Here is a 10,471-nt window from a genome sequence, read left to right on the forward strand (position 1 = left end):
TCTGGCGGTGTTTGCGTCCGTCTTAATAAACTTATCGCCATCTACACACAACACACCACAGTACTAACCATCCCAGAACTAGTGAATACATCTCCCCCAAATTGTGTTGGCGTCAAGAAGGGCAACCATCCCTAAAACTGGGCCAAAGTCATATGAAGTGCCGACTCCAATAAATTGGGATGGAAGCCAGGAAGAAGATTTTGAAATATGTTTTTCGTGTTCGGAAACCCATAAATAAGGAAGTAATAAATAAATAAATAAATAAATAAATAAATAAATAAATAAATAAAAATATATACCGGTATATCCGTATTTTCGGAGCTACGATAAAATATGTAGTGTAGTGGTACAATACTTGAATTGAAAATCAGCTTTATAAAGTGTTTTACTTAAGATCTTTGACAAATTTCTATGATATTGTGATACTGGCCTAACAGGCACATGCTGTAAACCAATTGACATTCGTAGTTGTGAGAAAATGATCCGAATTCGCTGCAGGTGTATAATGATTTTTCTGTGGTACCTACAGCTCAGTAAGGGGGCTTTGGACTGGCAAGGCGACTGTTGCCTACCAGATACCCAACATAGATCAACGTAAAAATGTCACCAGTTGACCTGGGATTTTTAGCCAGTAATAAGTTAGAATAAGGGGCTGCCTGGCCGAGGCGGTAAATGCGTGCTCGGTTCGTCCGGAAGGACGTGGGTTCGAATCCCCTTCAGGAAGTCGTAAAATTTAAGAAACGAGATTTCCACTTCCGGAGGTACATATGGCCCTAAGGTTCACTCAGCCTACACCAAAAATGAGTACCAGGTTAATTCTTGGGGGCAAAGGCTGCCGTGCGCAGAGCTAACCACTTTACCCCATCAAGTGCTGAGGTTACGGATGGTGGAAGCCTTTCACTTCCACCCTTCCAAGCGTCTTCATGGCCTGTACGGAGATGACAATAGATTAGAATGCAAACTACGAGGGCCATCCAGAAATTAAGATTTTCTACTTTTTAATAAAAAGACAACATAGTTACATGAACATTTTTATTGGCACCCGATACAGTAATGTTGGAGACATTTTCTCGATATAATTACCACCAGAAACGAGACACGTGTCATATCGTGGGATCAGCTTTTGTATGCCGGTGTCGCAGCAGTCTGCCGCTCGCGAATAGAACCAGCGTATCACATACGTCTTCAGCTTTTTGCCCGTGTAAAAATGCTGACAGGAGGAAAGGAATTTCTTCAGGTGCAAGAAAAGATGAAAATCACTGGGAACAAGATCAGGACTGCACAGTGTATGATCAAAAACCTCCCAGCCGAACTCCTGCAGAACAGTTGCTGAGTGCCGAGCCGTACGCGGGTGAGCACTGAACATTCTACGCCTCTTGTTCTGAACGCCTTATGGCATTTTCCGTAGAAACTTTATCACAGATTGAACCTCGCAAGCGACGGGAGAAAGAATACGAGCTGCCACTTCAAGCCACTCCTGCTGCGCTGCTGACACCAGGCGGGACTTGTCCGACCGGTATATGATTGCTACTATATAGATCTGTCACGTATGCTCATACTTCCCGGCTAAAGTACATTTCCTTTAAAAGGAAAGAAATAGGTAAACTTAATTTCTGGGGCCTACATAATTTAGTAAGAAGTGACGTCCAGCCCTTTCTTTCATAAAGTAGGGAGATTAACATAAAGTCTAGAGGTTCCAATAGGCCGTACGCCTACTGTTTATGCAAATCTCATAGCATAACCGTTATGCAGGGTACTCGCTTCAGTAAGTTCACATTATAGAAACATATTGCACTCAAGGGGCTGCCTGACCGAGGTGGTAAAGGCGTGTTCGATTCCCCGTCAGGAAGTCGAAAATTTAATAAATGTGATCTCCACTTCCGGAGATGCACAAGGACCTGAGGTTCACTCAGCCTACACCAAAAGTGATTACCAGGTTAATTCCTGGGGGCGAAGGCAGCCGGACGTAGAGCTAACCCCTCGACCCCATCAAGTGCCGAGGTTACGGACAGTGGAAGCCTTTAGCTTCCACCACTGCAAGGGCCTTCATGGCCTGTTCGAAGATGACTTTGCTTTTTTTATTTATTAATTTTTATTTATTAATTTTTTTTGCACTCAGCGTTCGTTACTAGACAAAATTCAATTAACTCTACCAGTAAAATTCCACTTTCGTTACTAGACAGTAGTGCAATCGAAATGAGGAAATTCGTAAGAGGCCGTAAAGATGGTGCCACTTCAGGTCTGCGAGCCTGTAGCTGAGGCCTTACATTTTTTTATTTATTATTTTATTATTATAGAATGATAGGACACATCTTAAGACACTCAGGACTTATTCAGTTGGTTTTTGAAGGAAGTGTAGGTGGTAAGAACGGTAGGGGTAGACCAAGGTATGAATATAACAAGCAGATTAGAGCAGATGTAGGATGCAATAGTTACGTAGAAATGAAAAGGTCAGCACAGGATAGGGTGACATGGAGAACTGCATCAAACCAGTCTATGGACTGATAACTCAAACAACAACAACAACATTGTTATTATTATTATTATTATTATTATTATTATTATTATTATTATTATTATTATTATTATTATTATTAATCAAACCGTTTAATTGCAAGGTTGGTTTATTCCTCGGACTCAGCGAAAGATCTCACCTCATCTCACCTCTACCGTCTCAAGGGCACTGTCCCGGAGCGTGAGACATTTGGTCGAGGATAAAACTGGGGAGAAGGACAAGTACCTTACCCACGCGCCCTCATATGCTGTGCTGAACAGAGCCTTGTGGGGAATGGGAAGATGGAAGGGATAGACAAAGAAGCGACCGTAATTTTAAGTTAGTTAGAATCCCGGCATTTACCTGGAGAAGAAGGGGGAAACCACGGAAAACGATTATAGCATGGCTGAGCTGGGAATCGAATCCCCCCTACTACTCATCTGACTTCCCAAGGCTGAGTTGACCCCGTTCCAGTCCAGTCCTCGTATCACATTTCAAATTCCGTGGCGGAGACGGGAATCGAATCCGGACCTCCGGGGATGACGGGCAATCACACTAACAACTACACCACAGAGGCGGACTTCGACATTATTATTATTATTATTATTATTATTATTATTATTATTATTATTATTATTATTATTATTATTATTATTATTTCGAGCTCCATGGCTAAATGGTTAGCGTGCTGACCTTTGGCCCAAGGGGTCACAGGTTCGACTTCCGGCCGTGTCTTGGATTTTAAGTTTCATTGGTTAATTCCAATGGGTCAGGGGCAGAGTGTGTGTGCTGTCTCCAGCATTAGAACTCATCGTAGATAGAGCCTCATTCTCACAGACACGTGGTTCGTCATACGGCGTCAACTCCAAAGACCTGCACCAGACCTCTTCGGAGGCCACCCTGTATTATTATTATTATTATTATTATTATTATTATTATTATTATTATTATTATTATTATTATTATTATTATTATTAATCTGTTTCCCTCCAGGGTCAGTTTTTCCCTCGGACTCAGCGAGGGATCCCACCTCTACCGCCTCAAGGGCAGTGTCCTGGAGCTTCAGACTCTGCGTCGGGGATACAACTGGGGAGGATGACCAGTACCGGGTCTTGGATTTTAAGTTTCATTGGTTAATTCCAATGGCTCTGGGGCAGGGTGTGTGTGTGCTGTCTCCAGCATTAGAATTCGTCGTATATAGAGCCTCATTCTCACAGACACGTGGTTCGTCATACACCCAGGCGTCCTCACCTGCTATACTGAACAGGGGCCTTGTGGAGGGATGGGAAGATTGGATGGGACAGGCAAGGAAGAGGGAAGGAAGTGGCCGTGGCCTTAACTTAGGTACCATCCCGGCATTTACCTGGAGAAGAAGTGGGAAATCACGGAAAACCACTTCCAGGGTGGCTGAGGTGGAAATCGAACCCGCCTCTACACAGTTGACCTCCCGAGGCTGAATGGACCCCGTTCCAGCCCTCGTACCACTTTTCAAATTTCGTAGCAGAGCCGGGAATCAAACCCGGACCTCCGGAGGTGGCAGCTAATCACGCTAACCACTACACCACAGAGGCGGACATTATTATTATTATTATTATTATTATTATTATTATTATTATTATTATTATTATTATTATTATTATTATTATTATTATTATTATTATTATTATTATTGTTACCGTGTTTTTGTGGTAGTTATACGTGAAAGAAGGTGCGGGGTGGTGAACAGGTCTCAAGCTACGAAAGTAAAATTAATTTAAAATTTAACAAGGTTATATTTTCTTTTCAAAATAAAGAAATAACAAGCATGGCAGGTACGGAGTAGCAAGGCAACAAAGTACAATTACAGTATTTACAGGATTTGGGCTTCGCGCCCCGACTTCACAATGCTTGGGCAATCAGCCCAACCTTACTTCAAAATAAGTATTAACAGAGGGGCAGAAAACCCCATTCATGCTCAGGAGCACTTGCTCCAAATTTCACCGAAAAGCCTCCACGAGGCATACAACACTCAATTTTCGAAAAAGAGCCACTCGCTCTCAACTTTAAGCCTCTCAAAGGCCACACCAAACTCCACCTTCAAGTTGTCCTCTCTGGACATAGACACAGGGGTAAAATACCCACCCTACTGAGGTCTATTAGATGAAAAAAGGGGTAATTACATGACCTCTAAAATAACAATTTGAGAGGAGGCGATCTGCACTCCTAATGTATTTGTTTCAAAACCTAATTTGGCTCTAGGCCACTGATGCAAGGGCTAATCCCATACTACGGAGGTGACTTTAGAAAAGAAACAAATTTACATAATGTTAAGGAAGAATAGGTTGAGAAAATAAGTTCACCTCAAAACAATATGAGTGGGAGCTCGAGAGGGTTAAGCACTCTCTATCCCAATATGTAGTTTAAAAGATAGAATAGATACAAGTTTCTTCACATTTTAAGGAAGGTTACATAATGGAAAAACTTCGGACCCACCCCGAGAGTTAAACTGCTGAGCAAGCAAGAAAAGAAGTAATTAATCGGCCATTACCTGGTTGTTGACCGCTGCCGGAGAAAGAGGCGCTTCCCGCCCCCTGCTATGTGCTTTACACACTGAAAGATGGAACAGAAGTGGCCCGGAGACCCTCAAATCAGCAGTTTATATACTCTCGCGGAAGGTTCGAGGCGTTAGGGGAATGAGAACACCCTCCCACAAACACTTTATTGGGTAGGATACAGCAACATATTCAAGTTGGGGGAAGATACATCCGATTGGTCAGAAATTAATAAAAGAAATTCGGGATTGGCTAAATACAAAACAAGGGGAAAGAGAGGGGTATACAGCCAACTTAAACAATAACAGAAAGAAATTTTACAAGAAACAAACTTTTGAAATAAAAATTTCTCCAAAAAAAATAGTTCTTTCACTCCGCACTAGGGTGTACTATTGTTGATCTTCAGTAGTGTCCTCTAGAAGAGAAAGTTCACACTTCTTACTACAAGCAAAACAAAAATACATCAAAAGTGGCACAGTTCAAAAACTCTTCTGAGAAAGTAGAAAATTAATACCGTAGATAAAGTTCAGACTTCCTCAGCAGAGGAGTTTCAACTGGCGCAAATTTTAAATAAGCGGCATGGAGGTGTACCGCCCGGTACAATTATTATTATTATTATTATTATTATTATTATTATTATTATTATTATTATTATTATTATTATTATTATTATTATTATTATTATTATTATTATTATTATTTGGAATATGAGAAACTAAGTGGTAGAAGATATGCACTGAATGTTCCGAGAGAAAAGTTCGTTATATACTTCCTCGTCAGTTTTAACAACGGTGTAGTTGGTGATGCCTCGAGACAAAGTTCATAGGTTCACAACGTAAGCAAGGGGACATATCCACGCTTCATTTTAGGTTACAAGAACACAGCACAGCTCTGTCCCGTGGTGTAACACGCACTGTGGTCGGACTCCTTCAGCCTCTGATTTAAGGACCGTTTTAAATCCATGTGGACTGAATATTATTCTTTGATCATTTATACTTGTAAATATGACAAAAGAATAAATACTTAGTCACTGAATAGCAAGTTGGTTAAGAGAATACGATTTAGAATTATGCAAAAAATAAGTGTACTTACGTTATCTATTGTTATAACATTATTTTGCTTGAAAAGAGATCGTTGAATTAGATTACTTTTTTCATATTTTAGGTTATGAATACTGCAACCAACAACATTAGATATATATTTTAAATGTTTTCCCTTAAACCGAAGTCTTAGCGTGCACTACTCTCGGATGGTGATCCTAAGTAAAGAGAATCCGTTCTAAAACCCCGCAAGCAGTCATGATTTTAGCCACTCTGTCTTTTAAATAGAATCGCCATGATTTTTCTGCGCATTATCAAATGTTTCTGAGCTGTCAACTTATCGACAATCAAGGCAAAAATAGAAAAATTATTTTATCTTTTACATGATAGTAAAATTTCTCATTACTAGCATCCTAGCATTTGAGGGATCTAACTGCAAAACTTACAGCCTCCATTTTTCAAAAACAAAATGACTCATAAAAATGAAAAGAGAATCCAGTATCAACTTACTTTGTAATTTTCATTTACAAAGTATCATAAATAATTGTTAAATTGAGATGATGAAAAAGTAGCTTCAGTTGTTGGAGAGTGTGAGTTCTGCAGTTGACCGATTAGAAGGATGTTAATTTTGACACCAAAAATAATCAGAATTTAACACTTTAGCAAAATGTAATAACTAATAAGTTCTAAGTGCTGAAGTGTTAATTGAAATCATTTTCAAAAGTAAATTAATCTAATATGTAAAGGGGAAGAGAATGCAACACAAATAAGTCAATGTTATGATTTATACACAGATTGTCTTAAATCAGAAATGCAAGCAAATCCCGTACATAGTTGTACTCATCATGTTCACCTTCTCTTACGTTAAATTCGGTTTTAAAATCAAGTCAGTTCAATTTGTAAAACCAGCAAAATAATGCAAAATACAAGTAGCAATCAAAGTAAAATGGCACATTATGATTGTTTACAGTTTCCGTTAGACATGAAATGCAGATGATGTGGCACTCTTCCGTTATCCGCCCCCACTTACCTTACATCAAATTCTATCTCATCAACAACATCCTTGAAGTAAGTTAGACACTGGCGTAACAGTCAATTCATTTACAAGAAAATAAACGTATTTAGTCACTGGCGTAACAGTCAATTCATTTACAAGAAAATAAACGTATTTAGTCACTGGCGTAACAGTCAATTCATTTACAAGAAAATAAACGTATTTAGTCACTGGCGTAACAGTCAATTCATTTACAAGAAAATAAACGTATTTAGACACTGGCGTAGCAGTCAATTCATTTACAAGAAAATAAACGTATTTAGTCACTGGCGTAACAGTCAATTCATTTACAAGAAAATAAACGTACATTTCTTAGTACAACAGCGCAAGAACACAATACAACCAACCCAGAAAAGTAACACACATTCACTGCACAAGAAACGACTAGTGTCCATATTAATCTTCAAATTGGCTGAGAGGAGAACGTTAATAATAATAATAATAATAATAATAATAATAATAATAATAATAATAATAATAATAATAATAATATCCTGAGTGTGCTATCGGAAAATATTGGGTTCGAATTCCACTGTGGGCTGAAGATGGTTTTCCGTCGTTTCCTATTTTCACACCAAGCAAAAACTGGAGTTGTACCTTAATTAAGGCCACGGCCGCTTCCTTCCCACTCCTAGCCTTTTGTTGCCCCACCGTCGCCATAAGACCTATCTGCGTCGATGTGACGTAAAGCCAATTGTTTCAAAATAATAATAATAATAATAATAATAATAATAATAATAATAATAATAATAATAATAATAATATCCCAGCATCGCGAAACTGTAAATGGCGATTACATGAAATAGATGTCCAATTTCATAGAAAAACGTACACCTTGGAAAATAATAAGGCCCATAAATACACTAACGATATCGGCGAACGTAATGCAGTATGACCTTCGGTTCAGAGGATCTCGGGTTCGATTCCCGGTCGGGTCTGGGATTTGAACTTCGTGTGGTTAATTCCTCTAGTTCGTAGACTGGGTACTTGTGTTCGTCTTCATACACAGAATCATCTGCACACACACACAACACACCACAAATTACTACAGAAAGACGCAAGACCACATAGTGTTGGCATCAGGAAGGGCATCTAGCCGTAAAACCATACCACATGCACACAAATTCCTAGCCCTAGGAAATTTGGAAATGTCCAGGAAGAAGAAGAATATTGGAAATAAGTCACAATATTGCATTTCTAATATCATTATACACAACGGCTGTATCCGTCATTGCAAGGAAAAGAGAGAAGAATATCTCTCTCTCTCTCTCTCTCTCTCTCTCTCTCTCTCTCTCTCTCTCTCTCTCTCGTCGTTTCACTCAAATCTGAGTATCGTGACCAAAGGACATTTTTGGAGCACTTACGAGTTGGTGTCACTCATGGCGATCTTCTCCCTTCCGAGTGGCAATTGTCCATGGGTAGGCCCTACTCAGTAATGTCACGAATCTGGTCGACCCACATTTTGGCGCCTGGTCCTCGTAATCGTTTACCTGGACAATTAATTTTTCCAGGTTGTCATCTGTCCTTCGCCTAACGTGAACAAAGAGCTGCAGTATTTTTCTGTTCCGCGAGGTTTTACAGACGGTCTTCCGCATTGGGAGTCATTTGTTCCCCTATTTGTCCATGGTATACGCAAAACTCACCACCAACACCACATCTCGAATGCAGTGATGCAGTTTTTACTGTAGCTTTCATCCTTCACGTAGAAATACCGAGATAGTGGGTTCAAATCCCACTGTCGGCAGACCTGAAGATTAATTAAGGCCACAGCCGCTTCCTTCCAACTCCTAGGCCTTTTCTGTCCCATCGTCGCCATAAGACCTATCTGTGTCGGTGCGACGTAAAGCCACCAGCAAAAAAATGTTTTCATTCCTCCCCTGAAGGGGGAGGCGGGCCTCTCAGACGGTTACGCCGTCTCTCAGGCCGGGAGATTTGTTACGGTGAAGGAGATGTGCGGAGAAGGTGAGGAGGTTGGCAGACGTGGCTTATGGAAGGAACTGTCCCGTCATTCGCCTTAGTGCAGGTTATGGAAAACCGCGGAAAACCATTCTCAGGACAGCCGACGGTTGGGGCCGGCCACGAGGTCCAGTCCTGTCCCGTCTCCCGAATGCAGAGGCGTAGAGCCACGGTAGAATTGTAGCCACCCCTCCTCTGCTCGGTTGGCCGGTCAGAGTGCAGAGCTGTTGGACCACGGACCAGCCGTGGCCACTTGAGAACCGAGACCCATTCTGCATCTACCGACCTGTAAAAGTCCATAAAATATCTCCCTAAACCAGGAGAGGAGTTGGTTTGAGTGTAGAAGTCCTTACGTGTTTAAAGGTTGCCCTTAACTTACCAGCAGCCAGCCATACGACGTTTGCAAAGTTTGTTTTACACGAAGTGTCCCACTGAGTCACTGGTTCACCCTGTTATAAACGGCAAGCTGGCAGTTGATAGGGTGCAATAAGCGTCAACTTAACAGTCCGAAAAAAGGGTGTTCAACCCCGAAAAATGAAATTGAAGACATGGATGGAAGAAGGGCTTAAGTCAGGTTGTGGCGTTATTCGGTAAATTGCATATATACGTTACTTGGAGGCTCTTCTAGATACTACCTAAATGGCTTATCGGTAGTGTCAATAGATTGCGTGTGATGTGCTATATTGAGTTGCGCCGTTCTTCCAAATATCACTCATGTCCGACTTAAAATACGCTCCAAGGCTGATTTAGGGCGAGCCAGCAATCATCACTCATCAGACTCGAAACAGCTGACGCAGGAGTAATGTCAGGAGGAGAAACATCTGATATTTCAGCAGATGACAGTGAATATTTACCAAATGAAACCTCAGATGATTCGGATACTAAATCCTTACTATCAGAATGATCTGCCGTTCTCAGCCCACTGTCATTTGCAACACCACAAACTAAAGGACTTCAGTTTTCAATTCCAAAGTATGTCATATTATGTCACTCTCCTGAAGGAACTGTATCAGGAAGCCAGAATTATAATATTACGTTTCATGACAAGTTTCAGTTATTGAAGGATATATGGTCTGTAAGATAATTTGGATAGCTTTCCAGTCCCTCGTGTAGGTATTGAACCCAGAAAATTAAAAGTTGTTAAAGATTTAGTAAGCTTTCTATGCGCAGGTGCACGTGCATGGTTTGAAAATATTTTCCGGGGAGCTGAATCTGTGGGAGTAGGAAATTCTCCATATAGTGACTCCCCTAATAACATGTTGTGCCCTGTCAAATGTTCTAACCTGTAAAACTTGTCTACATGCTTCCAACAATGTAAAAAACATTAATTTGCAATGAAAATGTTTCTTGAAAATGGAATAAGGGCGTAACTCCAAAATACAAAATTGACGACAAA

Source organism: Anabrus simplex, chromosome 5, assembly GCF_040414725.1.
Source record: "Anabrus simplex isolate iqAnaSimp1 chromosome 5, ASM4041472v1, whole genome shotgun sequence".
NCBI classification, from domain to species: Eukaryota; Metazoa; Arthropoda; class Insecta; order Orthoptera; family Tettigoniidae; genus Anabrus; species Anabrus simplex.